The sequence below is a fragment of the Hypanus sabinus genome, chromosome 5, assembly GCF_030144855.1.
Source record: "Hypanus sabinus isolate sHypSab1 chromosome 5, sHypSab1.hap1, whole genome shotgun sequence".
Classification (NCBI taxonomy): domain Eukaryota; kingdom Metazoa; phylum Chordata; class Chondrichthyes; order Myliobatiformes; family Dasyatidae; genus Hypanus; species Hypanus sabinus.
The window spans coordinates 153,859,420-153,876,995 of NC_082710.1; the positions used below are offsets into that span (position 1 = coordinate 153,859,420).

At 41.3% G+C, this 17,576-nt stretch overlaps 1 protein-coding gene across 2 annotated transcripts in view; it reads right to left on the reverse strand.

Annotated features, from left to right (window-relative positions):
- LOC132394475 (E3 ubiquitin-protein ligase RING2-B-like) overlaps positions 1-14,700 on the reverse strand; it is a 45,622-nt gene extending 30,922 nt beyond the window's left edge. For both annotated transcript variants that reach the window (XM_059970679.1, XM_059970678.1), the window contains exon 1: positions 14,565-14,700. The gene's annotated coding sequence lies outside the window, so the exon portion shown is untranslated. The remainder of the gene's footprint in view (positions 1-14,564) is intronic.
- Between the last annotated feature and the right edge of the window lie 2,876 nt (positions 14,701-17,576).

The following is a 17,576-nucleotide window of genomic DNA, read 5'->3' on the forward strand; positions in this document are numbered from 1 at the left end:
ATTTTATCCACAGGGGCCCGTCGTAAGGCTACTAATTTATCTCGAATAATTGATATTAAACCTTTACCTAGTGGATTAATGGAAAGAAATAATTCCATAGCATTTTTCACAGGCATTTCAGGAAAGTTAGGAATTAAAGGAGCAATAAAGTGTCTAATTTGGAGATATCTAAAAAAATGAGCATTGGGCAGATTGAACTTCACAGAGAGCTGCTGAAAAGAAGCGAAGCGATTATCAATGAAAAGATCTTCAAAATGTCTAATGCCCTTCCTATACCAAACATGGAATGCTGAATCGTACGTAGTAGGTAGAAAAAGGTGATTATGTACGACAGGGCTGGAAACGGAAAAACCATGGAAACCATAGCAGTTCTTAAACTGAGCCCATATACGCAAAGTGTGTCTAGCACCATCCAGAGACAGAGAAGCAGCTTCAGCAGCAGGTTGCTGTCAATGCAATGCTCCTCAAACAGGATGAAGAGATCATTACTCCCCAACGCCATTCGACTCTACAATTCAACCACCAGGGGCAAGACATGTTATAGTGCCAGGGTTAGGACTGAGCTTAAGTTATGCACTTTAGGAAACTATTTAAGAACTTTTTAAAAGCTATTTATTAATCCTTTTTGGGAGGGTGATTTTAGATGCATATCATATTTATACTGAGTTAAATACTGTATGTAATTAGTTTTGCTACAATAAGTGTATGGGACACTGGAAAAAATGAATTTCCCCTTGGGGATGAATAAAGTATCTATCTATCTAACAAGAGGATTAGCTATTAATCTGGACAGACTACTAGGGAGTGCAGAGCCAAGAAGTGCAGAGATAGTTCTTTAGTGGAGCTCAACTCCATTGCCACCCAATTAGGGCACTCGGGTTGGCCATGGAAAAAAGACCAAAAGGTAGCACAATGTATATTAGCTGCCCAATAATATAAACGAAAGTTAGGTCAAGCCATGCCACCCTCTTTTTTTAGGTTTTTGGAGATGGATTTTACTAATTTTAGAGCGCTTATTCCTCCACAGATATGACAAAATAATAGAGTCTAAGGAGTCAAGAAAAGATTTAGGGGGGGGAATAAAAATTGGGATAGATTGAAATAAGTATAAAAATTTGGTGAGAACATACATTTTAACAACATTAATACGACCTACCAAAGACATAGATAGAGGTGACCATTGTACCAGACTCTGTTTTATAGTATATGAAAGATTGGCAAAGTTTTCACGAAAGAGATCTTTAAACTTCCTTGTGACTGTAATTCCAAGATAAGTAAATTGATTATGGACTACTTTAAAAGGGAGATCACGAAATGTTAGTTCTTGTGCTTCTTTATTAATTGGGAGAAGTTCACTCTTATGTAAATTAAGTTTATAGCCAGAGATCTGGCTAAACTGGTCAAGAAGTGAAAACATTAGAGGTAAGGATGTAGACGGATTTGAGAGAAAGAGTAATAAGTCATCAGCATAAAGGGAAACTTTATGCTCAACACCCCTTCTCCAAATCCCGGTCAATTCAGGACAATTTCGAAATGCTATTACCAAAGGTTCTATAGCCAAATGAAAGAGAAAGGGACTTAAGGGGCATCCCTGACTGGTGCCACGTTTGAGATTAAATACCTGAGATTTCTGAAAATTAGTTAAAACAGAAGCAGTAGGACACAGGTACAGCAATTTGATCCAAGAGATGAAACTTTGACCGAGGTCAAATTTTTCTAAGACTGCAAAAAGGTAGTTCCACTCTATACGATCAAATGCTTTCTCCGCATCGAGGGAAATAACACATTCAGGAATCCCAGTTGGGGTGAATATAAAATATTAAATAAACGCCAAATGTTAAAAAAGGGGAGACGGTTTTTAATGAAACCTGATTGGTCATCAGAGATAATAGAGGGAAAAACGGTTTCTAATCTATAAGCCAAAACTTTAGCTAAGATCTTTACATCAACATTGAGCAAAGAAATCGGCCTATACGAGGAACACTCTGTTGGGTCTTTACCCTTTTTTAATAGGAGAATAATAGATGCCTCATTAAAAGAGGGTGGCAATTTGCCGTAATTAAACGAGTCAGATAATACTGAAAGTAACAGGAGAAAGAAGTGAAGAGAATGATTTATAAAATTCTACAGGGAACCCATCAGGTCCAGGAGATTTCCCTGAGGACAGTGCAGATATTTCTTCTGATGATATAGGCGCATTAAGTTTGGCTTTAAAATCAGATGAAAGTGAAGGAATATTCAGATTATTTAAAAATTGATCAACAGAGATATTGTCATTCAAAGATTCAGAGGAATAAAGCCGAGAATAAAAATTTTTAAATGCATCATTAATTTCCAAATGATCCGATGTAAAGTCTCCGTTCTCCTTCCGGATCTTTGTAATATGCTGTTTGGCTTTGGAGCGCCTCAGCTGATTGGCTAGAAACTTACCAGACTTATCCCCGTGAATGTAAAAGCGACTCTTGCTTTCAAGAAGTTGGCGTTCGACAGGTTGACTAGACAGAAGGTTAAATTTAGTTTGGAGTTCTACACGCTTCTTGTATAGTTCAGGGTTCTTAGTTTGAGCATACAGTTGATCCAATTCTTTAATCTGATTAATGAGGTCTAATCGGTCTGCACAGGATCTTCTGTTGAGATTTGCTGTGTAAGAGATTATTGGACCCCTCAGATATGCTTTCATGGCATCCCAGACAATCTGGGATGACACTTCAGGTGATGTATTAGTGTTAAAATAAAAGGTTATCTGATCCTTAATAAATTTTAGAAAATCATCATCCGATAATAAAGTTGAATCAAACCGCCAGTGTTTATTCCTCTGCGGGAGACCAGGAAAGTTTAAAGAGAGAGTAATTGGGGCATGGTTAGAAATCAATATACTCTGATACTCACAAGGGTAGGCAAATGGAATAAGTTGGTTATCGAGTAAGAAATAGTCAATTCTAGTGAAGGTATGGTGAACATGTGAAAAAAAAGAATAATCTTTCTCAGTAGGATGAAGGAAACGCCATATATCAGAGATACCAAAATTAGAGAGAAACGATTGGATAGCTAAGGCAGATTTAGTAGGTGATCTGGTAACAGAGGACGATCGATCCAGATTAGGATCTAACCAACAGCTGAAGTCACCACCCAGTATAAGACTGTATGAGTTTAAGTCTGGTAGTGAGGAAAAAAACGTTCAAAAAAATTAACATCATCAAAGTTGGGGGCATACAGGTTTGCTAGTACAACTTTAGTGTTATATAGTTTACCAGAAACAATAATAAAACGGCCATTTGTATCAGATATTTTATTATGGAGTTCAAAAGGAATATTTGAGTTAATAAGAATGGAGACTCCCCTAGCTTTAGCAGCAAAGGATGAATGAAATTGCTGACCCGCCCACTTTGACAGAAGCTGGGAGTTATCAAAACAACGAATATGAGTTTCTTGAAGGAAAGCAATGTCAGCTTTGAGTTGTTTAATATGTGAGAATACCTTCCTCCTTTTAACAGGGTGATTCAATCCCTTTACATTCCAGCTCACGAATTTAAGTGCACTAGCCATTATCAATTACTAATGCATAAAAGGCAGCAGGCATATAAAAAGTCAAGCAATACAATAGCAGTCTGGGAGCAGAAATATAAACATAGATTCGTAAAATCAAAACATAAACATGTCCTGAGAAATAAAGAAAAACAATAAATACAGCGAATGATGTTGGAACTGGAAAAACCACCCCACCCACACAACCCAAAACTAGACAGCTACCAAAAAAAGCAGCTAGCTCTACCAAAAAAATTAACCCAAATATAACTTCCAGATCTGTGTCATTAACAGCAGTTCCGTATAAATATTATAGCAAATAGTAACTAGTTTATGCGCTAGAAAACATAACTACAAATTGGAACATCTTCTGCAGAAATATAAAACTTAATACAGAGAAAATCGGAAGAAAACCAAAAAAAAAACCTACCCGCGAAAAATTATGGAAGAATAAAGGAAGCAAAAGGGAAAAAAAAAGGAAGAAAAAAAAGAAAAAAAAGGGAGGAAGGGGAAAATTATAGATTCAGGAAGAGTACTTATCAACCATTTAGAGAGGGAAAAAAAGTCAAAAATTTAAAAAAATGGAAAAAAATAATAAATTAAAAAAATAAAAAAATAATCAGCAGTTAAACTGTGAACCAACAAACAGGGAGGCCTTCAATAAAGACTTCAAACCTCCAAAACAAGTTAGAGTCAATTGTAGAACTCTATAAAGTTATACAAGAATAAGATAGATTACACAAGTACTATTTAACGTCCATCGGGAAACATTAAGCACAGAATGTCTATTTAAAAAAAAAGACACACCAAATCCAGGGAGAGATTGCCAACAGCCCTTAGAGTTCAGTAAATAATGAATGAGTGATTCAAGTGAAGTCTGAGTCCAGAAAAAGTAATTTTACTACAAGAAGTATTTATCCACCATTTTAGGAGGTCCGATTGGGTTCCGAAGATGGCTGGATAGCCGGAAGACTTGCAACAAATGCCTCAGCCTCCCTCACTGACTTAAACCACTTATATTTTTCAGTGCTAAGCGTGATTCGTAAAACAGCAGGATTGCGAAACAAGGGTCTAAAACCACGATCAAAAAGCACTTACATTACGCCTTTAAACTCAGCGCGCATCTTTAAGATCTGAGGTGCAAAATCCTCCACAAAGCGAATGGCTGTGTTTTGGAAAGTAAAAGTACCTCTGCGACGTGCCTCCATAATCAGACAGTGTTTTACCTGGTATTGATGGAAGCACACAATTACCGGTCGCGGGTGGGAGCCCAGAATTCCGAGGGGAACGTAGACCCGGTGTGCCCTTTCGAGCTCAGGCGGGTTCGGAAGCAAATCTTTCCCGAATATCCCACAGAGAAACTCGGCGAAAAACTTCACGGTTGATCCCTGTTCGGTGGCCTCTGGCAACCCAAGAATTCGAAGGTTACAGCATCTGGTCCGATTTTCGAAATCCACCATTTTGGAAAGGAGTTTATTATTTTTTTCTTCTAGGCTGGAACAGAGAGTCTCCAAGTATCGAACACGACTTTCTAAATCTTCAGAAGTTGAATCGATACGAGATAAGTGTTCAGCATGTTCGTCCACTCTATCGTTGATCCGATCCAATTTGGCTTCCAGCTGTTTGAAAGCGGTTCTAAATTCCTTTAAAATATCATCACGGTGCTGTTCCAGTGCAGCGAGGGTCTCAGAAAGAGCAGCAACTTCCTTTCTCCCGGTTTTAGAACTCTTGTTAGACATTATAAGGTAGATGTGTTCACAGGCAAGTGAAAGAAACCAAATAAAGTTCCTAACTAAGGTTTAAAAAATGGAGACATTTAGTGCAGATAGCGAAAATAACGGAACAAACGTTCGAAGCAGCTAAGCAGTCGCCATCTTCCCAGCGTCCCTTCACAACTCAGATTTTTGAATTTTCTCCCTGGTTAGAAAATAGCCTTTTATTCCTTCTACCAATGTACAAGACCATACACTTCTAGCACTGCATGCCACTTCTTTGCCTCTTCCAATCTGTCGGTCCTTCTGCAGCCTCAACCCTTCCTGTTCCTCCACCTATCTTCTTATCATCTGCAAATTTGGCCACTTAGCCATCAATACCATCATGCAGATCACTGATATATTAATGTGTAAAGAAGTAGTCCCAATACTGACTCCTGTGGAACACCATTAGTCACCAGCAGGAAATCAGAAAAGCCTCCCTTTATTCCCAATGCTCTATCCATGCTAGTATCTCTCCTGTAATTACATGGGCTTTCATCTTGCTAAGCAGCCTTATGTGTGGCATCTTGTCAAAAGTCCTTTGATAAACCAAATGCACAACATTCACTGATTTTTCTTTGTCTATCTTACTTACTATTTCCTCATAGAAGTTCACCAGATTTGTCAGGCAAGATTTCACCTTTAGGAAACAATGCTAACTTTGGCCCATTTTGTCATGTGCCTCCAAGTATCCGAAACCTCATCCTTAACAGTCAACTTCAACATCTTCCCAACCACTGAGGTTAGGCTAACTGGACAGTAACTTCCTTTCTTCTGTCTCCCTCCCTAATTGAAGAACTGAGTGACATTTGCAATTTACCAGTCCTCAGGAACCACACCAGAATCTGGTGAATCTTGGAAGATCATTACCAATGCCTCTACAATCTCTTCCCCTACCTCTTTCAGAACCCTAGAGTACAGTCCATCTGATCCAGGTGACATGACCTTCAGACCTTTCAGCTTCCCAAGCATCATCTCCTTAGTAATAACAACTGCACTAACTTCTCCCACAACACACTCCAACTTCTGTCATATTGCTAGCATCTTCCACAGTAAAGGTAAAGTAAAATACTTATTCAGTTCATTCACCATTTCCTTGCCCCTCAGGACTACCTCGCCAGCATCATTTTCCAACGGTCTGCTATCTACTCTTGCCCCTCTCTTACTCTTTATATATCTGAAAAAAACCTGCTATCCTCTGATATTATTGGCTAGCTTACCTTCATATTTCATCTTTTTGCTCCTTATGACTTTTTTAGATGCCTTCTGTTGTTTTTTAAAAATTTCCCAATCCTCTTAACTTCCAACTAATTTGCTCTATTATATGCCCTCTCTTTGGCTTTTATGCAGCCACAGCTGCATCATCCTGCCTTTTGAATACTTCTTCGAGTTGTTTTTATCCTGCACCTTCCAAATTGCTCCCAGAAACTGCAGCCATTGCTTCTCTGCCATTATCTCTGCTAGTGTCTTCTTCCAAGCAACCTTGCCGAGCTCCTCCCTCATGCGCCTGTAACTCCCTTTACTCCCCTGTAATACTAATACACCTGACTTTAGTTCTCCTTCTCAAATTGCACAGTGAATTCTATCTTATTATGGTTACTACCTCCTAAGGGTTCCTTTACCTCAAGTTCCCTAAAAAAATCCAGTTCATTACATAACACCCAATCCAGAAAAGCTGATCCCCTCGTGGGTTCAACCACAAGCTACTCCTAAAAGCCATCTCATAGGCATCTATAAATTCTCTCACATGGGATCCAAAATCAGCACAAACCTGATTTTCCCATTCTACCTGCATACTGAAATGCATGTAGTTTGAGAATGCTACAATTGGATGCATTATTTATTTAAGTATAGATACACTGCAGAATAGGTTCTTCTGGCCCTTTGAACCACACAGCCCAGCAGAACACAACATCCCTGATTTAATCGTATTTATGGGACAAGTTACAACGACCGATTAACCTAACTGGCACACCTTTGGACAGTGGAAGGAAACTGGAGGACCCAGAGAACCTCATGCACTCCACGGGAAGGATGAACAGACAACATCAAGATTGAACTCTGAACTTCAACCCGAGCTGCAGTGTTATGCCAACCACAACATTACTATAGAGCCCCAATGTATCAGAATTACAGTGGAGTAAAGGGATTAGCAGAGGCACAAGAGAAGAGCTAGCTAAAGTTGATTGGAAGGAGACACAAACAGGGATGAAGGAAGAAAAGCAATGGCTGGTGTTTCTGGTGGAAATTCAGAAGGCACAGTAAAGATATACCCCAAAGATGAAGAAGTACAGTTGCAATTATTACTGCAACCCTTTACAATTATCTGGTTTTCTACATTTATTACTCATAAAATGTGGTCTGATCATCATCTAAGTCACAATAATAGACAAACACTATTTGTCTAAACCACTAACATGGAAACAATTGTACTTCTTGGCAATACTGAGTACACCATTTAAACAAGCACAGTCTAGGTTCAAAAAAGCATGTGAACTTCTAGGGTAATGCTTTCTACAAAAGCTATTTGGAGACAGGTGTAACAGTCAATGAGATGAAATTGAAGGTGTGGGCTGCAGAGGTACCCTGCCCTATATAAAAAAAAACATAGGTTACTGACAGAAACTGTTCTTCTCAAGAAAGATCTGTTTGTTTGCCCCATGCTTCAATCAAAACAACCTCCAGAGAACCTTAGAAGAAATGTAGGAGAAACAGTCTACTAATGGAGGAAATTCAGTACTGCTACTACTCTCCCTAGCAGAGGGCATCCTGCAAAGATTACACCAAGAGCACAGCATTCAATGCTGAAGGAGATTAAAAAAAAGAACCCAATGGTAACAGCAAAAGACCTGCAAAAAACTCTAGGATTTGCCAAAGGCTCTGTTCATGTGTCCCCTATTAGAAAAACACAAGAGCGCTGTTGATGGAAGGACACCATGAGGAAACCACCGCTCTCCAAAAACATTGTGGAAAATCTCAACTTTGCAAAAGATCACCTGGAGGTTCCACAACATTTCTGGAAAATATTCTGTGGACAGATGAGACAAAAGTTGGAACTTTTTGGCAGAAGTTAACACGGCTATGTTTAGAGGGAAAGGGCAGTGTACTTCAGCCTCATCCCAACTGTGAAGCATGGTGGAAGGAGCATCATGGTTTGGGGCTGCTTTGCTGCCCCAGGGCCAGGACAGCTTGTAATCATTGAGGGAACAATGAATTCAAAATTGTATCATGACATTTTACAGGAGAATGCCAATGTAGTGGTCTATTCCCTGAAAGTTAATAGAAGTTGGATGATGCAACAAGAGAATAGTCTAAAACACAGGAGTAAATCAACAATAGAATGGTTTAAAAAGTAGAAAATTTGTGTATTAGAATGGCCAAGTTAGAGTACAGGCCTTAACCCAATTGAGATGCCATGGTATGACCTGAAGGAGGCTGTTCATGTAAAGTATCTCAGAAATATTGATGAACTGAAACAGATTTGTACGGAGGAATGGTCCAAAATTTCTCCTCACCATTGTGCAAATCTAATCAGCAGCTACAGGAAACATTTGGTGGAGGTTATTGCTGCTAAAGTAAGTTCTATCAGCTATTAGATACAAGGATTCACATACTTTTTCCAGCCTGGACTTTGAATGATTTAACAATATGTTCAATAAAGATATAAAAAGTAGAATTGTTTGTGTGTTATTAGTTTAGGAAAATTGTGTTTGTCTATTATTGTGACTCAGATGAAGATTAGACCACATGTTATGAGTAATTAATGCAGAAACCCAAGTATTGGAAAGGGTTCAAAAACTTTTTTTTCCAACTGTATTCTAAAGGGAGAATGGGTGACAGTGGCTGACAAGAGAAGTCAGCGACAGGATAAAAGTGAAAGAGATGGCATATAACATAGCAAAAATTAGTGGGAAGGCATAGGATTGAAAAGTTCTTAGAAACCAGCAGAAAGCAAATAAAACACCTGAAAGAGAGAAAAGATGAAAAATGAAGGTAAGCTAGACAATAATATAAGAGGATAAAAATGTATTTTCACATATATAAAGACGAGAGCAAACATTGGAGCACTGGAAAATGACACTGGAGAGGCAGTAATGGGGTAAACAGAAATGGTGTATAAGTATCTTGCGTTAGTCTTCACTTTGGAAGACATTGATAGTGTGCCAGCAATGCAAGAACATCAGGGGGCAGAAGTACACGTCAATACTATGACTAAGGAGAAGGTGCTTGGGAAGCTGAAAAGTCTAAAGGTATCTGGTCATCCTAACCAGATCAATTCTATCCTAAGGATCTAAAAGAGGTAGCTGAAGAGATTCTGGAGGTATTAGAAATAATCCTTCAAGCATCACCAGATTCTGAAATGGTTCCTGAGGACTGGAAAATTGAAAGTGTCACTCCACTTTTTTTTTAGAAGGATGGGAGGCAGAAGAAAGGAAATTATAGGCCAATTAGCCTGACTTTAATGGTTGGAAAGGTACTGGAGTCTGTTATTAAGGATGAGGTTTCAGGGCGAAGGACCATGATAAAATAGGCCAAAGTCAGTATGGTTTTCTAAAGGGAAAATCTGTCTGACAAATCCATTGGAATTCTTTGAGAAAATAACAGAGAGGCTAGACTAAGGAGAGTCCGCGGATTTGTTTATGTGGATTTTCAGAAGGCTTCTGACAAGATGCCACATGAGACTGCTCAACAAAAGCAGGTATTACAGGAAAGGTCAACACGTACAAACTGGATGAACTCAGCAGGTTGGGCAGCATTCATTGAAAGGAGCAGTCAATGTTTCGGACCGAGACCCTTTGTCAGGACTTTCAACGGATGCTGCCCGACCTGCTGAGTTCATCCAGCTTGTTTGTACGTGTTGATTTCACCACAGCATCTGCAGTGTACTTTGTGATTACAGGAAAGGTACTAGCATGGATAGAAAACAGACTGACTAGCACGAGGCAAAGTATGGGAATAAAGGGGTCTTTTCTGGTTGGCTGCCCATGATTAATGGTGTGCCACAGAGATCAGTGTAGGGACCACTTCTTTTGACGTTATAGGTCAATGATTTGGCTGAAAGAAATGATGACTCTCTGGCAAAGTTTGCAGAAGGTGGAAGGGCAGGTTGACAAACCTCTGTATGGTGGTGAGGAAATTGACTGGCTGCATCATAGTACAGAAACATCAATGCCCTTGAACAGAAAATCCTGTAAAAAGTAGTGGATATGGCCCAGTCCATCACGGCTAAAGCCCTCCTCACCATTGCGCACATCTACATGAATCGTTGTCACAGTAAGCAGCATCCATCATCAAGGCCCCTCACTACCCAACCCAGCTCACAGTATCTTCTCACTACTGCCATCAGAATGGTGGCACAGAAGCCTCAGGACACACACCAGCAAGTTCAGAAAAAATTACTACCCGTCAACCATCAGGATCTTGAACCAAAGGGATAACTTCACTTGGCCTATCATTGAAATGTTCCTACAAGCTATGGACTTTCAAGAACTCGATATTTATTGCCTATTTATTTATTATTGTTATTTCTTTTTTTTTGTATTTGCACAATTTGTTGTCTTTTGCAAACTGGTTGAATGCTAAAATTAATGCAGTTTTTCATTGATTCTATTATGGATTTATTGAGTATGCCCACAAGTAAATTAATCTCAAGGTTTTATAGGGTAACATATATGTACTGTGATAATAAATTTACTTTGAACTCTTGAACTTTGACATGTTGACCCAAAAGTTTTGGAGCTTCCAAGTTCATTAAAAATACTGTTACAACAGTATAAACTAAGATGGCTGGATGCCAACTACTAACTCTTGCTGCTGATGTGAGTAATATTAATATTTTTTAAATCCTCTCTTTAAATATTGCATGACATATTTTTTCAATTAACCCTTCTCATCTCAGTCCTACCCCTCCCATATTTCCTACAAACTTACTCTAAAATATAAGCTAGATTGCACAATAGCTGAAGAAATTGCATGAAACAGACCAGTGACTTCAACTCTATCTCTTCAACAAATATAATGGTTACTTTTATTTCATCCTTATTATTAAACTTGCAAGCTAATATACATTCACATAGATAACCAAAGTTATTGGCAATTTTTTTTACATCTGGGAATTCAAAGTTTCTCTGGTTCCCTCTTCAAACAAGCTGCCTGCCCAGCTCAGGCAGTATCTGTTGACACTGGCTCAATCGCATTGGTGTTTTGATAGACAAAAGATCATTTCAGTGAAATATACTTGCTCTTTAAATCAAACATCTAATCAGCCAATCATAGGGCAGCAACTAAATGATAAAGGCATGCAGACATAGTCAAGAGGTTAAGTTGCTGTTCAGACCACAGAGTAGATTGGGATAGGAATGAGATCTGAGTGACTTCCACAGTGTAGGTGTCAGTCAGGCTGGTTTGTGTATCTCAGAACTACTGGGATTTTCACACAAGTCTCTACTGTTTACAGAGAATGATGCAAAAAACAACAAAAACACCCAGTGAACAGCAGTTCTGTGAGCAAACACACCTTATTAATGAGAGGTATCAGAGAATGGCCAGACTGGTTCAAGCTGACAGGAAGGTGACATTAACTCAAATAACCATGTGTTACTACAGTGGTGTGCAGAACATCAAACCTTGAGGTGGAGGGGCTAAAGCAGCAGAAGGCCAGGAACATACTGAGTGTACCAGTTTGAGAAGCGCTGATAGGGTAGTTCTGAGAGCCCTTTTGCCATGCTTAGGAGGAACTAGACAACATAACCTGGAGGCAAGTGACGAATTATCAGAGAAGGAAAGTCCTCACAGAAGGGAGTACGAGTCTTTGGAGTTCTCCAGTTTTTTCAAAAGTCAGTAAGTTAGGTTGTAGCTTTATAAAACTCTGGTTAGGCTGCATGTAAAGAACAGCATTTAATACAGGTTGCCCCTTCACAGGAAGAATGAGGATGATTTGGAGAGGGTACATAACAGATTTACCAGAATACTGCCTAGATTAGAGGAAATGTACTACAGAGAGTCTGGGCAAAGTTGGGTTGTTTTCTCCAGAGGGCTGAGGCTGACAGAAGTTTATAAGATCATGAGAGGCATAGATACAGTATAGACAACCAGTATGTATTTCTCAGGGCCGGCTGTAATGTCCAATACAAGAGAACGTGCATTATAGGTGAGGAGGAGAAAAATTTTATGAGATGTGTGCAACAGGATATTTTTATACAGATGGAGGGTGCCTTGAATCTAATGCTGGTGTGTAGAAATGATAGAAGTGTTAAGAAGCCCTTGGGCACAAAGATATGCAGAAAATGGAAGTATATTGGTTTGTGAGGTAGAAGGACTAGTTGAGTAAGTTTGAAAAATTGTCAGTTTAATTAGGTCGGCATAACACTTTGGGCCAAAGGGCCTGTTCTTGTGCCGAACAGCTCTACATCTTAAACAAGGCACCTTATGGAATAAACTGTCATTTGTGGCAGGTACATCAGCATTTAAAAGGTATTTGAACAGGTACATGAATAGCTAAGGTTTAGAGAACGTGGACCAAACATAGGCAAATGGGGACGAGCTTATGTGGGAATCTTGGTTGCTATGGGCCTGTTAGACTGAAATACCCACTTAAATGCACATGACTCTATGACTACACTCAGCTGAGAGTGCTGAGAATATTCCTGGTTTAAGATGACACTTTTGTAGGCTCCAATAAACAGAATGAGAGTCCAGAACTCTCTGTATACAAAGGACTCTTAGATGACAGTCCATAAAAAACAAATATTGACCTCCGGGGAAGGACCATGGAATATACAAATAGAGTGGTCTACTGGTCTTTTCTGCTCTCCACCTTTAATTACAAGTTGCTCTCTGTACTTTCAATTATATTTTATTAACTTACTTGAGGCAATTATTTTGTTTTAAATACTGTGAATGTGATGCTTGTTTTGTAGGTTCACTGTGGTTCAGAGGAATGTTGTTTCATTTGGTTGGATATATGTAGTCAGATGACAATAAACTTGAACTTCACAAAGCAGCTGCTTTCAGACAGACAGACGTACTTCATTGATCCCGAGGGAAAGTGGGTAATGAAGAAAGTACAAAGAAAAGTTCCAGGTGATTCTTGGGATGAAGGAGATGACATACCAGCAAAGGCTGAGTAGGTGGAGCCTACACTCATTCGCGTCTAACAGAATAAAAGGTAATTTTCTGAAGCATATATGATTCTGAGGATGGCTGCAAAAGTGGATATCATGTACCAACATTCCAGAATGAGGTGACACTTACTTCAATGTGAGATACAAAACTTCTCTCAGAGGGTCATGAATACTTTGAATTCTCTACGAGAGCTATGAAGGTAAGCTAATAGAATCTCTGAATCTTCTCAAGGAATTGATTGCCAAACATTTCATCCTCGTGGAATTTGAGCGGTATGGGGAGAGAATAGAACTTGACAGAGCAGGCATCCCATTGTTATTTTCCGATAATATGTTGCAGGCTGGGTACCCTGAACCATCAAGCTCACGATCTGCCTCAAGACATACCTAACCCCATCTCATCCACCCCACAACATCTCCAGTCTCTGGGCACCATAACCACTACCACTTCCAGTGTCATTCCCAGACCCTGCCTTCCCCCTTCTCCCCCAACCAACACCTCCCATCCCCTTGAGTGAACCTTTTCACACCCATCAGTCCCACCCTCCCTCATCCACACTTTTCATATCATCACCTCGCTCCCTTGCCCCATCCCATCCCAAACCTGTCCACTGCCCGCTACCTTCCCTTACCCACAACGGGCAATGCCCCTCAGCCCGAACCTGTTCCCCTATCCCCAACCTACACTCACTCACCTACCCCCTCTCACTCCCCAGTCCCCTTCTGCTCCCCTTCCCTGCACCCCCGATCCACCGTTGACCCCTCTCCCGAGACCCCACTCCCGGAAGTTCCCGACTCCCCGTTCTAAACCACGTCGGGCACGCAGCCTCCGCGCATCCACGCGACGCAACCTTCCGTGACCCCGGCCGCGCGCGCAGCCATAGTTACCGCACAACGGTCGGTGCGGTGTTTTGGGGGGGGGGGGGTTGGGGGGGCGAATACGGGACGGGTAGACAAGAGACGGTCGCTGGCACATGCGCAAATATCGCCGACCCCGCACCCACACGGGCCCGGAAATGCGCATGCGTGCTGCGTACAGTAGGACCCGCCGCCGCGCTGCTCAATTGGCCCGAGGCCATCGGGCCTCCAGCCGCGAATAATTCTCTTTCCGGCCACCCCACCCTCCGTTTCTCCTTGCGACACTCTTCTCATCATATCTCACCTCTCTCTGTCTCTCTCTTCTTCGTTCCTTTATCGCCTATATTCTGCTCTTATAATTTTTCCTCTCTCTCGCCTCCCGCGCAGCCACAACAACCGCAAATCGTCCGTCCCCCCCGTCGACGTCACTTCTCTCTCCGGTCTGGGCCGTCACGTGACCTGGGCGAAGCGCTTTAAAGCCCCTTCTATTCACGCCGTGAGCTGTCACTTGTTGATTGATGTTTTAAAGCAACGTTTAGTGTTGCAATAAAGTAATAAGTACGCTTTTACATAAGTTTACATATTACATGTTTAAATTCTTGTTAAAAGAAAAGTTTACTCTCATCTGCACAAGTACATGCATGCACAGGTGCAATGAAAAACCTGTCCTGTAACAGCATCGCAGACAAATAGAATCAGTTAAGAGGAATTTGCATGAAAAATATGTATTAAAATTAATTATACTCAATTTCCAGAAGAAAAAAAAAACATAATTAGAACAAAAAAAGTCTATTGTAGTGTAAAGTACTCCTGGAGTTGTTACACTGAGGTAGTGATTAGGGTTGTGGTTTTGGAAGTTGGTTGAAGGGAAGGAGTTGTTCTTGAACCTGGTGGTGTGGGATTTCAGGCATCTGTACCTCCTGCTTGATAGTAGCTGCGACAAGATGGCATGTTCTTTGGGTGATTGGTGTTGCATTCTTGAGGCATCAGCATCGTCGTCATTATGTGACGTGTCGTATTGATCATATTAAGATGCGGACAATCCTGGTCTTATCCATGACCATGATTGTTGTTCGCAATTTTTTTCTACAGATTGTTTCGCTGCTGCCTTCTTCTGGGCAGTGTCTATGCAGGACGGGTAACCCCAGACAATCGCTTCAGAGATTGTCTACGTGCCGTCAGTGGTCACATAACCAGGACTTGTGCTATGCACTGGTTTCTCATATGACCATCCACCACCTGCTCCCATGGTTTCACGTGACCCTGATCGAGGGCTAAGCACATGGCCAAGGGTCACCTGCAGACTTCCGGATGGAAGAAGCACCTTACACCTCCTTTGGTAGAGACGTATCTCCACCCTGCCACCCCCTTGAGGCACCACCTCCTGTAAATACTTCCAATAGCTGGGAGGGATGGGCTGTGATGTATTGGGCTGAGATCAGTGCTCTCTATTCTTCCAGTAGGAGTGAGGGATGGGCCGTGGGCTGCGATCAGTATTCTCTACCCTTCCAATAGCCGGGAGAGATGGCCTGTGTTGTATTGGGCTGAAATCAGTACTCTCAACAGCTTTCCTGAGATGCTGCAGCAACTAGGTTTTTCATTGCAATTCTGCACCCAGGAACTTGTGCTTTTGACAATAAACTCAACTTTAACTTTTGCATTCCTGAACCCCACACCACAGAGATTAGACACCGGGATATCGGGTTAATGTCACACTCTTTCTGTAGCTGAGTGATACTCACATTCTGCTAACACTTTGAGGGGAAAATATCGAACGGCTCTTTGGCTGGGAGGTGCACAGCAATCATGATCATCTGAGTATCATGGCTTGGTACAGCAACTGCTCTGCCCAAGACCACCAGAAACTGCAGAGAGTTGTGAACACAGCTCAGCGCATCATGGAAGCCGACTTGATCTCTGTGGACTAGGTCTGCATTTCTCTCTGGCGCAGTAAATAATCAAAGGCCCCCACCCATTCAGGACATTCTCTCGTTTCCCCTCCCATAGGGCTGAAAATACAAAAGCCTGAAAACATGTACCACCAGGTTCAAGGACAGCTTCTATCCCACTGTTATAAGACTATCAAACAATCCTTGTGCACAACGAGATGCCTGATCTGCTCTTACTCTGTAACTGCAGTGCTTCATCTGTGTCCTGTTACTGTTATTTTCTCTCAATGCACTGTTGTATTGAAATGATCTGTATGGATGGCATGCAAAACACAAAGTTTTTCCCTGTATTTTGGGTACATGTGGTCAACAATTAACCAACTCAATTTAAGTAAACCAATTTAACACCAACTTAATTTAAGCAACACGCTCAAATTGCTGGAGGAACTCAGCAGGCCGGGCAACATTTATGGAAAAGAGTACATCAACATTTCAGGCTGAGACCCTTCATCAGAAACGTCAACTGTTTACTCTTTTCCACAAATGCTGCCTGGCCTGTTGAGAATGTTGCTTGATTCTCCAACACCTCTTGTTCGTTACCAATTATTTAAAATTTACTTTAACAGAAATCCAATCATTTAAATGCTCACTTCCCAACCTGACCATTAAAGAATAACTGCATTGCTGTAGTACCCTTCCAACATGTCAGGCAGAGACTTGTACACCATGAAACCTCTGTACCTTAAGGACTTAATGAGTGGGAAGAAAACTAATGTGGTGGAAGGAGTGAATCGAGCTGAGTGTGTGCATGACAGAGGTGTGGAGCCAGTTCACCTGAAAGACCATCCATCCTCCTGAACGCTGAATGGTCTTCAGCGCTGGGATGCCAAGAGCAAGAGTAAGAATGAAAGGAAGCAGTAGGCAAGGGTTGTATGCAGTGATTTACACGGGTCACTTGACAGCAGGGATGTAGGAATGACCTCCCACTCACTCTCAGGAACTCCTGCTTCTAAAGGGCAGGGGAGTCAATCAACTTACCAGCTCTTTCGCAAGAGTGCACACTTTGTGCAGGCTCCTACTGACAGGAGGCCACTGACATCTATTGAAGAGGGCCTCTGAGTTCCTGTGTGACACCTTGCAGAGGAGAGCGAGTGGAGGGAGCCAGCCGGACACACGCACGAGCTTCGCACCACGCTCATCGATGTGCAGCAAATACGCAGGCACTGGTGGGGTAATGTGCTGTCACTTGGTTGGGAAGAGAGAAGGGACTTGCATGGGCCTGGGAAAGCAAGGGTCTGAAAGGGGCAAAGAGAAAGAGAGGATCTGGTGCCACAGTTCTCAGCTCAGTGATAGTGGTGACACAGACTCACAGCTCAATGATAGTGGTGACACAGATTCACAGCTCAATGATAGTGGTGACACAGATT